The sequence below is a fragment of the Periplaneta americana genome, chromosome 6, assembly GCF_040183065.1.
Source record: "Periplaneta americana isolate PAMFEO1 chromosome 6, P.americana_PAMFEO1_priV1, whole genome shotgun sequence".
Lineage (NCBI taxonomy): Eukaryota > Metazoa > Arthropoda > Insecta > Blattodea > Blattidae > Periplaneta > Periplaneta americana.
In genome coordinates this window covers 55,959,073-55,974,728 of record NC_091122.1, presented here as the reverse complement: position 1 = coordinate 55,974,728, position 15,656 = coordinate 55,959,073, and positions in this window count along the sequence as shown.

The following is a 15,656-nucleotide window of genomic DNA, read 5'->3' as shown; positions in this document are numbered from 1 at the left end:
GGGATTATCTATTCTCTTTGTATCTCATGTATTTTCCTCGCGTCTCAACTGTTCTCCGCATATCCTCTGTATTCTCCTAGCATTTCCCCTGTTCTCCCCGTATTCCCTTTGTTCTTTTTGTATTCCCCTTATTCTCCTTGCATCCCTCTATTCTCCTTGTATCTCACATGTTCTCGTGTCCCCCCCCCCTGTTCTTCGCATTTCCCCGTATTTTCCCTGTTCTCCCCATATTCCCTTTGTTCTTTTTGTTTTCCCCTTATTCTCCTTGCATCCCCCTATTCTCCTTGTATGTCACGTGTTCTCGTGTCCCCCCTGTTCTTCGCATTTCCCCGTATTTTCCCTGTTCTCCCCATATTCCCTTTGTTCTTTTTGTTTTCCCCTTATTCTCCTTGTATTTCACGTGTTCTCGTGTCCCCCCTGTTCTTCGCATTTCCCCGTATTTTCCTCGTATTTTCCCTGTTCTCCCCGTATTCCCTTGTTCTTTTTGTATTCCCCTTATTCTCCTTGCATCCCTCTATTCTCCTTGTATCTCACGTGTTCTCGTGTCCCCCCACCCCTGTTCTTCGCATTTCCTCGTATTTTCCCTATTCTCCCCATATTCCCTTTGTTCTTTTTGTATTCCCCTTATTCTCCTTGCATCCCCCTATTCTCCTCGTACCTCACATATTGTTGTGTCTCCCCTGGTTTCCACATATGGGGAATATCTATTCTCTTTGTCTCTCATGTATTTTTCCTCACGTCCCAATTTTTCTCCGCATATCCTCCGTACTCTCCTCGTATTTCCCCTGTTCTCCCCGTATTCCCTTGTTCTATTTGTATTCCCCTTATTCTCATTTGCATCCCCACTACTCTCCTTGAATCTCACGTGTTCTCGTGTCCCCTCTGTTCTGCGCATATCCTCGTATTCTCCTTGTTTTTCCCCCGTTCTTCACGTAATCCTCTTGTTCACTTTGTATTCCTCTTCTTCTCCTTGAATTCCCATGTTCTCCTTGTATTTCCCTTGTTCTCCTTCGATTACACATTTGTCCTTTCATCCAGGTTGCTCTCTTTTTATTATGTTTTCCTCCCTTGTTCTTCTTGTATTTACCTCGTCATATTCTCCTTGTTCGTTCTGCTTATATTCACCTTGTTCTCCTTTCATTCCCATGATTTTCCTTGCATTCCAATTGTTCTCATGTTATCATTGTTCTCGTTGCATTGCCCTTGTTCTCATTGTATTCTCCTTGTTCTATTTGTATTGTCCTTGAGTATTAACAGATTCTCCTTGTTTGTTCTTCTTGCATACTCCTTGTTATCCCTCTATTATTCTTGTTCTCCTTGTATTTCATTCGTTCTCTTCGTAACTCTCATTTTCCCTTTATATTCGTTTTTTTTTCCACGTATTAACCTTGTTATTCCTGTGTTCCCCTTATTCTCCTTAACCAACCATGCTCAACCATGGTCAGGAGTGTTTTACGGAGGGAAGTACAAGATAACTCAAGCTAGGAAGCTGCCTGGAGAGGGGAGGTAGTAACAGTGAACAAAGGGGGCCCACCTACGCTTCGATACCTATGTATAGTCACATTATCTGAAAAGTTGACTTCTTGACAATGTATTCAAGGTGCATCTTCCCTATAATAATATGTCGAGCAGTATTTTAATACATAATAATTCGTTTAATATTATTGATGCTAAACATTTATTTTCTAATTGCAAAGGTATATTCATTAGTACAATATATGATTGATCTAAATATTCCATCATTCTTCTATTTATATGTGCCAAAAGTGTAGATTATAGTGTTGTCATTAAATTTTAAATTTTCACTGTAAGTGGAGGAAAACAGATCACATTTATCTGCACAATATGAACAAAAAATTAAACGAAGAGACAATTGAGTTTCTATTTAGTCATTCCAAAGAAATCTCCTTTAATCCCGATAAATCTCCATCTGAATCGCTGTTTACTTCTTTTTCTCCTTCTTATTCCTCTTCTTCTTCTTCTTCTTCTCCTTCTTCTTATTCTCCAGACTCCTCACCTAAATGAATAATGCAATTGTCCACAGCTTCTTCTATTAGAAGAATCTGCTTGACACATTCCTCTTCGTATTTCATGGATTTTTCACACTACTTCTTCTTCCAAGATTCTTCCGTGATTTCATTACATTTTTTTTTCTTGTCAGTGCTATGTCGTCATCCATTTTGAATGTAGTGTTGTTTGCAGCAGTCCTAGTTAACGTCATCTTAGAAACTCTTTTTGCTGCTGTCACTCTTTCCCGCACCTTCATAACATCAATTAGAAGTATCCCGGCTTCCCTTTCTTTTTTAACGAATTCCATCACATTATATATCACCTCGCAAGTTTGACATGGAGAACTTTGCCCGATAATGCACTACTCATCACAAACGACAGCCACACAATCAGTACAGCCGGTCGTTCTCCGGCCCTGACGTTTCTCGTGACCGAGGGGGACAGTGTTGCCGATACGTATAGACAGAATGAAAACTGTCACGCGCACGCCGGCCGATTTTGTGAAGCGGAATAAAAACTAATTCGAACGCGTAGGCATGCCTATAAATCATTTTACACATAACTTAGATCACTTCCTTCGTTAATGTACACAGCTAGCGTAGATCACAAAACAAAAGCTAATGCGAACGCGTATGTAAAGCATTTTACACAAACGTAGGTCGCATCTTTCGTTAACGTACACAGCTAAATAATTATAACAGAATAAAAGCTAATGCGAACACGTATGTAAATTATTATACATAGGCCTACAGTATATCACTACATGACTATGGGAATATCATTACCATTATAATGAAAGTGTATCAAATGAAAAAGACTACTTTCCTTAGAATCTGTTAATACTCAAGTGGAAAGACGCCACACATTTAACGGTTGCTTTTCCCATCTTCAAGGCGTCACAAACTCTATCTACCACTTTAGTAACAGGGAGAAGAGGTTCTCCATTGTCTCGCTCCTTCTCAAAATATTCACGCAATTTGCATATATTATATAAATTCATGACTTTGGCTCTTAAAAGAGCCGATTTTTTTCTTTTTCGATTCTGACGAACCACTGGCCATATTACTATATCAATAATAAAGTTTACAGGCACCGTAAATCGTTCAAGCACAAAACAACACAACTACTTCACCTGTACTATAACACAAAGAACTAACGACTCGTTCGCCACGTGCTTCGCATAAAAAAGGAGTGGCAACATCGCGCTAAATACATCAGACGCTGGTTGGCTCTAGCAGACAACTTTAACCTCTAGTGCCCGCCTCTCTCCCAGCATTGCAAACTGCGATTGAATTAATCTTCGCATATCAGAACTCAAGTCTTGTAACAGCAAATTACAATAGAATTAAAAACATTACTTTAAACCGAACCAGAGTGTTTTAAGGTTAAAATTTAGAAGAATAGTTTCATTCACAGTGGAATTTCGAGGTTATTTTCACAACTTCAAAACGCCACAGGTTGGCAATGCTGGTAGCTATCTTTCTCTCTCGTTCTCTCTTCTCTTTCCAAGCAAATGCCAGCGCCGGAGACTGGCCGGCTGTAGTTTAGACATGTTCTTACACAGAATACAGCCTTCGCAACTTTTATTAGAACTGAACTGTACCGTTCTAGTCCACAGTACACAGCAGGGACAATGGTAGGGGAGATGTGCTCTTTGCGCCTGCGCGAACGAGGCAGAGGCATTTTTTTTGCCTACCTGGTTCACCCCACGCTTCACAACTAAGGCTTGGTATTCATAGTCGACACTTTCGATTAAAGTGTCCTTTGGAAGACGCGACGCAAAGTATCACTTTTCCGTTGCACAGTCGACACTTTGGTGCAAAGGAACACTTTGGATGAAAGTGTAGTTCCGACCACACTTTGAGCCGAAAGTGGCACTTTGTATAAAAATGGCGGACGTCTTGGAAGTTGTCGAATTATTAGAACGTGCGGAAGAGATGGCACAATTAGTGGACAATGTACAAATTAGAGATAGGCCTAAAGACAATCCCGTGGAATTTTATAATGATATAGAATTAAAAAAAAACCGGTTCCTAAAGAAACTTATTGAGATTGCTTATATTTTCGATGACTGGTTGACAAAAACGAATAATAGACGTTTGCCAGTGCCTCCAATAATACAGTTATTGACTGCATTAAAATTCCATGCTACAGATATGTACCATACATTTATATATATATATATATATATATATATATATATATATATATATATATATATAATATTATATATAATATTATAGTTCAGGTATTTCTGTAGTAACATTCGTATATTTATAACCTCAATTCGATGAAGTGATATGTAGGTAGATATGCCTATATAACCTACTTTTTATTACTGAAACGAATTTTTTAACTTAAATAATATTAAACTAACTTCAATCTAATGTAGGCATAATTATTTTAAATTAGCATTGAGAGACCTCACGTGCCTGCCTTCTAAGCAGATTCCATAATTATATTGGGTTTAAAATGATTTTGATTTTTGTTGACTACCTGTATTTTGAGATAAGATTTATCTTGATGTTGATATAATCATTACTGTTTTGATACCGGTAATATATATTTTCACGCCGGTAAGCAATACATCTACTGTCTCTAGTTCATGTGGTCATAACCTCACCATGAAAAGATATCTCATACTATTAGGCCTATTTTGTTTTGCATTATAGAAACATTTGGCATTCAAAATATTCCTGAAGAGCAGGCAATAATGGAAACGAGAGAGAGAAAATAGTAGTAGTAGTAGTAGTAGTAGTAATAATAATAATAATAATAATAATAATAATAATAATAATAATAATAATAGCAGTAGTAATGTGTTTATCTCATTCTTTTTTTACTATTCACTATTCACGAAAAAGACAAAAATGAAAATAACGGAAATAACACGATATATCAATGAAGCAGATACGTATAAAACCTAACCTAACGATATAAATTTAATGATTATATATATATATATATATATATAAACTTAACCTACTCAGTCCAACTTAACCTAACTATATAAACTAAATAGAAGATATGTAGGCTACAAAATCTAACCGAACTGTATAAATCAGTGGAACGGATACATACAAAATCTAACTTAGCGACATAAATCAATGAAAAAGATATGTACAGAACCTAATCTAACTATATAAATTAATGGATCAGTTATGTACTATACAAAACCTAACCTAATTTCACCATCAGTATCACTATTTAATAAAATGTTATATATCTGAACTGACTGAAATAATCTAAACTATCGGCAACAAAAACTAGAAACTGAAATAAAACAACTTTAAATATATATTTTCTTCCTCGCGCAATCAATAGGCTCCCAATTCAAATCACAAGCATTGTAATTTGTAGGTTATACGTCATTAATTTGTTATTGTTTGTTCACTTGTTTTGAAAGGCATTGTGGGACTTCTATTACCAACCAAATTGTAACTCTACACTTTGCTGGCGTAAAGTGACACTTTGTGAAGTGCACTTCTTCAATCGTCTATGAATACCACTAATATGAAAGAGCCACTTTCGTCAAAAGTGTCACTTTGCAAAGTGGTGATATAAAGTGTCGACTATGAATACCAGCCTTAAACAGTTACCGTCCATCATATTATGTTATTGTCGCACCATCGGATCTGTGCCCCTTCAGCGCTGCCGTCGTTCTTGGAAAAGTTAACGCCTCTACTCACTCCATTCCACCCGTTCTCTCCCACTACGTCAAACAGCAGGCCACGAACCTTCCCGAATAGGGATGTTGCCAAACTTCCGGCAAACAGTGTCATGTCTCTTGAATACTGATTATAATAATGTAAGGTTAATTATTACAGTACTTATTCATAATTTAATTTAAGTAGGTCTTTCAATCAAAATACATCTTGTATTTCTACATTTTTTAAATCTAAATCCCATGTCTCGAATCACTTTCCGTACCGTTTCTCTCCCTCCTTGGAAATTTATTGCTTCTCTTGCAACCTTCAATAATTTCTCCAATGTCGGAACTTCTTTCTGCATCGTATAAAATTCTTGTATCTTTCTTCTTAAAATACATCTGTCCATATCATCTACAAGAATTAAAGGTTCCCTTGGTCTGTTCTTCCCTGGTGACTCTAGCTTTTCATCTCCTGCACAGACTCCCTCTCTCCTGATTTTCTTTATTAGGCGCTCTGACCTACCTTTATAAATTACATAAAAAAGTTGTATTATATTAGTATTAGTTAAGTAAGTAATTTTAAAACGTAATCAATTGAAACACAATAAGCCTCACCTGTGATCGCAGATGCTCTTTTCGTTGCCTAATTTATAGGAAACAGATATTGACCTGTTTGTTTCTCTTCATCGCAAATAATAATATTTCTTGCTTAATAATATTTCTTTCACCACTCCGTGCTACAGTATTCATGTTGAGTTGACAACACTGGACTGCAAGTGCAAATAAACTGTCCCGCAAGAAGGCTCAAAATTGTGAGTAGTGGGGGAGAGAAAGAGAGAGGGATAGAAAAGAGAGAAATAGGAATACAGGGAGAGAAATGAATTGCCGAGGCTGAAAAGGAATTAGGGTTCAGTTCGCATATCTAACGGGGGCACAGATCCGATGGTCGAACTATACAGTATTTGAGGAACAAGTTGAGACAAAATTTTGAACAGAGACAGCATTATGTACTTACCCTCTCTCTCGCACAGCTACTATTATGGGGTTGTTGGCATTGGTGCTATCCCTTCCATCATGTCCGTGGAAGTGTCAGTGGCGGCCTGCTCCTCTGTAGAGTGTTCGCATCCTTCGTCCTCGCTATCTGTCTCTCCTATGTTGATTACAAACCGATCGATGACTTCGTCAATTAAACCATTTTTCTCCCATTAAAACTTTTCCTCCTCTCCTACACTTTCACACGCTTTTCTCCAGTTTTCTGGTGTCACTTTTGATAATGCTGTTTGAAAGAGAAGTGTTACATCACTAGGTCTGAAAGTTACATTATGTTTGGCTACATCGTTCTTTACTTGGGCCCGAATTAATAAGTTGCAATGATAGGGAGGAAGACGTACTACGGTATGCCCTGCCAACTCTGCAATAGTGTCAATTTCGTATTTTCTAAATCTGTCTTTCTTAGCCTTGATAATGTCATATAATACTACTTTGGTGGATCTCGGATCGTATTCAATGTTCTTTTCGCGTAACCAGGTTTCCATTTCGCTTTTTAAACTTGATGATATTGGAGCCTTATTTAGTTCCACCGAATGATAAGGTGCATTGTCCATAACAATTACACTATTTTGAGGAATATTTAGAAGGAGTTTGTTTACAAACCATTCCCTGAAAACAATACCATCCATTTCCTCGTGATAGTCCTCTGTGGATTTAGACCGAAAATACAGAAGGCCGTTCGGAACAAACCCTTCAGAAGACCCGGCGTGTACTATAATAAATCTTTGCCCTTTACCCAGGGGGACAATCATAGGTAAGTCAATATCACAGTCTGGCGTGTCACATAACCATACCTTTCCTGTAGTGCGGTTCACATTCAACCAAGTGTCATCAAGTCAAACGATTGGTCGACCACTTGCTCTCAGTTCTTGCATTTTACGTAAATAATAAAACCTTTTTGCTACAATGTCGGGTTTTTCCATTAAAAATTTTCGTCCTACAATGTTTTTAGCATAACGGAAATTCAAATTTTTTAATATTTGTCGCACTACCCATATGCTGCCCTCAACTAACTTAGCCTCCCTCAAAGCTTTGTTTATATCAAGCAAACTGGGAAAGAAGCTTGTTTTGTATAGGGAATAAATGGTCCTCTTAATGGCAGATGCAGTGAATGAGTCTATATTCGTCTTCTTCGGTGTACTGTTGGGCCTTTTCTTACCTGGGGTTCGAATTTTGGTTCCTGCACTGTCAGCATTTATCTTTTCATTTAACATTCTATAAACACTTGCGCGTGATACTCCAGTAGCGGTAGCAGTTCTTCCGATGACATCTGTGACTGATATAGTAGGCGCTCCATTTTTAAGTGCATCAAATTCATCTTTAAAGAACTTGTGCGCATTAATCACAATTTCTCTTCCGTCTGACTGCACTGGCTTTCCCTTCTTTCCAACACCGGTTTGAAAAAGAATTAATATTAGAGAAAATATTATTAAATATGGAACTAACGTAAATATGTCTGTGTTCTGATGCATTTCTACAACACAATAGAATTTGTTAACAACAGAGAAGCGTCACTGTTCTCCACTTGCACTACCCAGTGGTTATTGTTATAAAAATACAAAATAACACGACACAGTAAAACAATAAAATAAATACTCAAACAAATGACATATAAATAACGTCGAAGTAAAATATCGCACTAAAACACAAGTCACAATATTGTGACCGACACAGGCTGACACTGGCAACCTCAAGACTTCGACTGACGCAAGTGGATTCTTTCTTTCTTCCTTCCTTCCTTCCTATTGTCAACTTACACCCTCTCAACCGGTTGCCTGGAAAAGGCCAGAGCAGGTATCAGTCTCAAGATATTCCTCAAAGACTGTAGCTAATTTCACCAACTGGGCTTCCTTAGCTGCCGCCCAACCATGTCGGGAGTGTTTTACGAAGGAAAGTAGCTAATCTACCTGGTTCACCTCACGCTTTACAACTTGAACAGTTACCGTCCGTCGTATCTTAGGCAATTTCACCAACTGGGCTTCCTTAGCTGGCGACCAACGAGTTAGAAAGAGAAGACTATAGAGTGGCCATGTTGTCCTGTACAGCGCTCTTTGCGGTGCCACCGCGAAACACGGCAGATCTGAGCTAAGCGCCCACCTTTGTAAAAATTCGTCTGCTTACAATATTGTATAACGGAGGTAATAAGTACAAAAAACCGAAGAAAAAACATGCTTGTTGTGTGTGCTGCATATAACTGCAATGTCAAAAGGAAAAAGACAACTGATATATCATATTTCATGTAAATTTTATGAAGTTAAGTCCATAGTTTTGTTAATTAGCAGCATTTTTTTTTCATGCATAAATTTAATGTGTAACAACGCCCCGGCTTAAACAAAATAATTGGTTCACTGGTAATGTACTTAAACTAAATACGGATAAAACCAATACAATTCCATTTCAGACCCAGTGAAAAACAAATAGCAATACAATATTTAAACTGTATTTCGACACCGGCACCCTTTATTTCTGCTCCTTCTGTCCTTACTGCTTATAGAAGAAGACGATGAGCTGTAGCTTATAAGAAGTAGGCCTATTTCGAAGACAAACGATTAATCAAATAAATGGTTCACTAGTAATAAAGTTAAACTAAATACGGATAAAACCGCTACAATGCCGTTTCAAACCTAGTAATAGCAATCAAATATTAAAATTGTATTTCGACACTCGCATCCAAAATAACGCAAAACTCTGGGGTAGGTCGTATTGTTGTTAGTATTTTGACTGGAAGGACATGAAAGAACATAATTGAGCAACCACGTGCAATAATGGGGTAAGTATGAATATATTTCGTAACTACTTACCCCATTATTGTACGTGGGTGTTCAATCTGTGGTGCCACAGCCCTTGAAAGGCTCAGACAGACCAGCCGGCTGTTGGCCTCACGTTCACATTTCGATAATAATAATAATAATTGTACTTTACTGTAACAAAAAAACTGAAAGCGTGTTTTGTCATGTTTCACCCACGTTACAAGCTTGGAGGTAAAGGTTGTTTACTACAGAGAGGGCCTACTTTCATTCTATATCTTATGGTATAGTAAATAGTTTTGCAACGTGTAGAGACTGGGAAAACAATTTAATAAAATCATCCGAATCATACTCGTTCATTTTATAGGCAATCTTGCAGGTCGCATTTAAAAGAACCTAGGAATATTAACATTTTCTTCAGTATATTTGCTAGGACTTCTTGTCATACTACATGACAATTTTGCTTAGGCTATTCTTTTAAGCATTCCTTCTAGGAATCGCTCAAGTGTTTTAAATTTAGCGTACATAAGTTTAGATTAAGTTCCTAGCACGTATTTGACGAAATACTAGGTTTTTCCACTTCAGTTTAACTGATTTATGCAAACGAAATTAAGACAGCTGACGATTCTAATGTCAGTTATCACCACGCCCACTTTGTTTTGGGCGCATAAGTTCATTACCGACGGTCGTTGAATTTTCTTCAAACATGGCGGCGCAATGACCACTCTATATCTTTCTCTTTCTAACTCGTTGCTGGCGACCAATCATGGCAGTGGCGGCTCGTGACGTAAAAGATACATGAAGCAGTGTCAGTCGACTTCTAATTTTATAACAAAAATTATGTATAGGCTTATGTATATTTAAAATACATGATGATGATAATGACTACGATAATAATAATAATAATAATAATAATAATAATATCAGCAATTAACAGTAATAATCATTTGTTATTATTCGACGATTGAGAAAATATTGTAATAAAATAAATTATAGAAAGTTTAGTTTTGTCTTCAAAGAAGTAGGTAGATGACACATTAATCATACATCAGTATTAATATATAGCATATAGAAAATGATTGTAGGTGTACATCAGTGTAAATAAATTGCATGTCGGTGCAGGTTAATGCTTGAATATGTATTTTACTCCATGGATGATTGTGTAGATTTGTCTGTTCTATATACCGGTACCTAATGCATAAGTAATTTGCAGTGTATTATTATTATTATTATTATTATTATTATTATTATTATATTTATAATTATTGAAAAGTGTTTTTCCTTTCATTTAATATGTAATTAATATACTAAATTTTCTGAAGAAAAAATCTTGTAAGTTTTGAGTGCTTTCTTAACGAATAAAATTGTGTAATATTCTTTACTTCTGCTCCTTATGTCCTTCCTACTTATAGAAGAAGACGATGAGCTGTAGCTTATAAAAAGTAGACCTATTTCGACATGTGACATGCAACTACGCAAATAGTTTTTAATGCGATTCATGTAAGAAAACTTCTTTACGCGGGCAAATTTGTTAATCATCATCATCATCATCATCATCCTGTCAAGTACTAATCCCAAAAGAACTGTTACGGCCTGAAAAAGCGATATTCTTGCCATCTTTTCATAGGTCAACCAAGTGACAGTTTCCCATTTGGACGATACTTCATTATTGCCTTAGGGATCCTGGATGAAACCATTCTTGAGACGTGTTCCTTCCAGTTTAACTGATATCTATAAATATAGTCCAGTACTGATGAGCACATTAAGTTCTTGAAGGATATCTTAATTTTTCTTTCAATTTGTTAACAAACAGCCCAAATCCCTAAAGCACACTCATTTTATGAACAAATATTACCGGTACTCTTAATTATTTAAAATAGTCCTAATCTATACTAATAATAAATCTGTAGCCAAAATTTTTCTGGTGATTTTCGATTTTCCAAAAATAATTGGTGTTAACATGTATAATTAACCATCCTGAAATCGAAAATCGCTTTTTTGAAATTTTTGTTTGTATGTCTGTCTGTCTGTCTGGATGTTTGTTACCTTTTCACGTGATAATGGCTCAACCGATTTACATGAAAATTAGAATATAAATTAAGTTCGTTGTAACTTAAATTTTAAGCTATATGTCATTCAAAATACTCTATTTAAAAGGGGGTTATAAGCGGGCCTGAATGAAATAAATCGAAATATCTCGCTTATTATTGATTTTTATGAAAAAACAAAAGTTTCTTTAAAATCGATTTCCGAGATAAGTTTTATTCTATGCAAAATTTTGATAGGACTGATAGTACTGTGATGTACCGAAGTACATAATAATATTTTCGTGTATGAATTCTGCATTACCATATGGCGAGATATATCTGTTTTAAAATAACAATCCTTTTTATATCATGGCCACGCCACATTAATATACGAGTATTAAAGATAAAACAAATGACTGCATTTATTTAAGGCGGCCTTGGAGTCCTTGGACAACAATCGGATTAATATACGGATGATATGATGTTTATAATAATATTAAATATTATTATATTATAAAGAGAGAATGTTTGTGGGTTTGAATGAGGCAATCTCAAGAAACTATTTAATAGATTTAAATAATTATTTCATCATTAGAAAGTGTAGTTCCTTTAGATGGACGTAGGATTTATGTCATTACAGAAGCTCATGAGTGAATCAAGGACTGGGCACAAATGCATATAAGATAGGACTAAACAGAACCTTAAGCACAGAAAACTTTATATAATATCGAAACTAATAATTAGCTATATGTACTGCAGTTAAATTTAATGCTATTTGGAGGTACCGTATTGAAATTTTATGTCTGATTTGCGTTGCGTTTTTTTATGAAAGAATGAGTTGGAATAATTTTACAAATATACACGTGGCACATATTAAGTATTAATTATTCAGTACCATAACTACATATTTTTATTGCTTAATTACATATTTGGGTGAGCTACGGTTATATATATACTTAATAGGTAACAGTTCTATGTAGTGCACAATACTCCATATTGAATAATTAACAAATCAACATCTTTAGCATGACTTGTGGTTTGTAGGCCATCTCAAATCCCAAACTCCACCCCTCTGAGCGCGAGATCTTATATACTCGGTCAGTTATGGTCGAATGTTACAATAAAAACAATTAACAATATAGGTATTTTAATCATAACGTCATACAATACCAGATGAAACTATGAAGCAATTACATAATTGAAATACGACTATTTGGTCTACGGGGCGTCCGTTTTTGTTGCAAGAATAATTCGTTTAACATGTTTGTAAATTAGTTTTGAATGCTTTGCGCTGCTGGAAAAACTTTTTTTCCTGAGATTAAAGAGCCTCCACAACCAATACTTATAATATTACATCCGTTATCAACACACGTTTTAAATAATATAGGGCAGTACAACACCTTATTTCAAATAGTATCGTTTGGTGACAAAGCCTTCTTCCAGCTGAGAGTAACAACCTTCAGTTCTTACAAATATATTCTATTTCAGACGCTGTTAGGTCTCACATAATACCAAGCTTAAAAGTAGAATTAATCGAGCAACTCCTGAATCTAATGCATGGTAATAACAGTTACATTCATAGTTCTAAATACAAATTTGAAAGTAATTCAGGAGCAAACGATTTATAATTGATGATAAATTAATTATTCACCAACTATAACAAAGCTGTATTTGGAAATATAACAGATTTAAGTCAATGATATTTATTTACAACAAGTGCAGCGAAGCGCGAGGGTACGGCTAGTAATTAATTAGAGAAAATAATTACAATGCACACAACGCGATCTTTATGCACACTCGCTCACGAAACCTCGGAAAAATTTAACTTTGTAATAGGCTACAGTAGTACCTACAACGCTAACACCATAACCATGTTTTTTTTTCCAGTTCTCTTACATTATATTTCCACTTTTGTCAAGACTCGTGCTTGCTTCTTTAGCAAAACAGTTAAAAAAAATTACAAATATATTCATTTAGTGTAACTTTCCTAAAGGCGAAATTAATTTTACGCTTTTAAATTTCTGTAATTTTTATTGTTAGAGTTGGCTACCCTGATTAGTCCTTTTTCTCGTTTATTGGCGGAACGTTGTGAACTCGTCTCCTTTGGTATTTCACGTCTGACCAAGCAGTGATCTCAACATTGAGCTCAATGGACCAAAGCCACGATACTAACTGTTGTTGCAGGGTAAGGGATGTAGCCTTGTTTCCATGGTAACTATAGCTGACTGAAACACTAACAAGAGAACAATCGAGCTCACTTCACCAGCGCAGAACTTAAATGTATCGCAGTCTTGTTGCTACGGTAACCATAGCAAGCGAAATAGAAAGTCACAACGCAAGAAGTGGATTTACCGGCGCTATGTTCGTTAATTCTTCAGCGCGGCGCGATTTTTGAACGTACATTAAACATAAATATCATAAAATCAGTCGCATTGTGATGTATAGTAATAGTAAAGTGAATTTTTGAAATTTTTTAAAATTACATGGTGAAGTTGTGCTTCACTTGGTTCACCTGAAAAGCCCCTCTACATGGTCAGGAGTGTTTTACGGAGAGAAGTAGCTAATCTACCTCAACATCTTCAGCTGGCGTAATCGAAGCTAGTACGTCAATATGTACACATAAATATTGATGGCATGGAACTGAATGAAAGAAGGAATACATAAGATGGAATAGAGAGTATCCTCTTGTTCTCCGAACATCACCAGAAACACATTTAGGCAGCCACAGACCGGCACTTTATAAACCAAATAAGTCATATACTCGTATTCATTAATGAGTTGGGTTAGGATTTATTTGACCTAAGAACTGTGGAAGTTTGGAATTATCCCCTAAATACCAAAATATGACATAAAACTTGGAAACATGACGCAAAAAAATTAAATATTGCCCAAAACCACTTAAAAAACATTTTATTCGTCATTCCAGAGAATTGTTGCATTAACGCCTTGCGTTGGCCGTGGTAGACTGTTCAGCCTATTGAAATAGAAGGAGTGAAAGGGGAATGAAAAATGTCAGAAGTCTGCATTCTGCGTGATAAGTTCTTTTTCAGCTATGTTAACAGAGTCACTGACTTATGAATTACTTCTTGGCAACAGCGGAGTTGCAAACTGTTAAGTGCCACACGTTGGGAGGGGTGAAGAGGTTGAAGATGAGCCCGACTAACAAAAATCTGGCCATATTTCTAACATTATTTTGTACTTTGTGTCTTCACAACTTGCTGTTGACGAAACCAGATACCTTCAAATTTCACTTAACCACAATATATATTTCTAAGGAATGCATATCCATGCGATACAAGCGTGATAAGTGCCTTATAACAGGATCGAGATAAGTTAGAGTAGACGAGACGAAGTCGAGCCTTCTCTATTTCCGAGATTCTGTTACGCACTTAACACCTGTATTGCATACTATTTTTTGCCTATCTTAATAAAGAAAATAAATCATTATTAATCATTTTTAATTTAGATAAATAGTTTGGACACTAACATTGTGATCGCCGTCTGTTTGTTATTAAATTTGTCGATAGGTGTCATCAGTGGCGGCCGGTGACCGAAATCTTCGGTGAGGCCAAATGCAAGTAGTCTAATGCTGGGTTGCAAGAAAGCATTTATAGGTTCGTTAAACACTATTGGTCCTATAATTGTTCATTTAGCGTCAGTAAGCGTTGCAAGAATGACCTTTAAAGCTATTGGTTCGTTAAAGCACTCTGTAAACTATAGGTCGAAAATCGGAGCTATAAACTGTTAACGAATCGTTAGCCGCCATATTGTAGGTATATTTCTTGTTTTTGTATCTGACAGTATTAAGTAATTTCGTGGATATGTTATCATCAGAAGTAAATTAGTGAAATGTAATATACATATCACAGTGAACTCGAGATTCACGTGTGTATAGGAAAAGTTTTATGAATAAAACAAATGTATTAATATTATAGAATCGTTTGACGTAGAGGTTATGTTTGATATGGTACAACATCTACCAAGACCAAGAATACTGAGAGACAGATCGAATCCTCTAGAAGAATACGATAATATTGATTTTAAGGTTATATTTAGATTATCGAAAGAAACATTCATGGCTCTCTTGCATGAAATAGGGCACCATATTGGAAAACAAATCGCACGCAGTAAATTGCCTTGCGCTATTACGCAATAGGAGCGTTTCAGAATGTG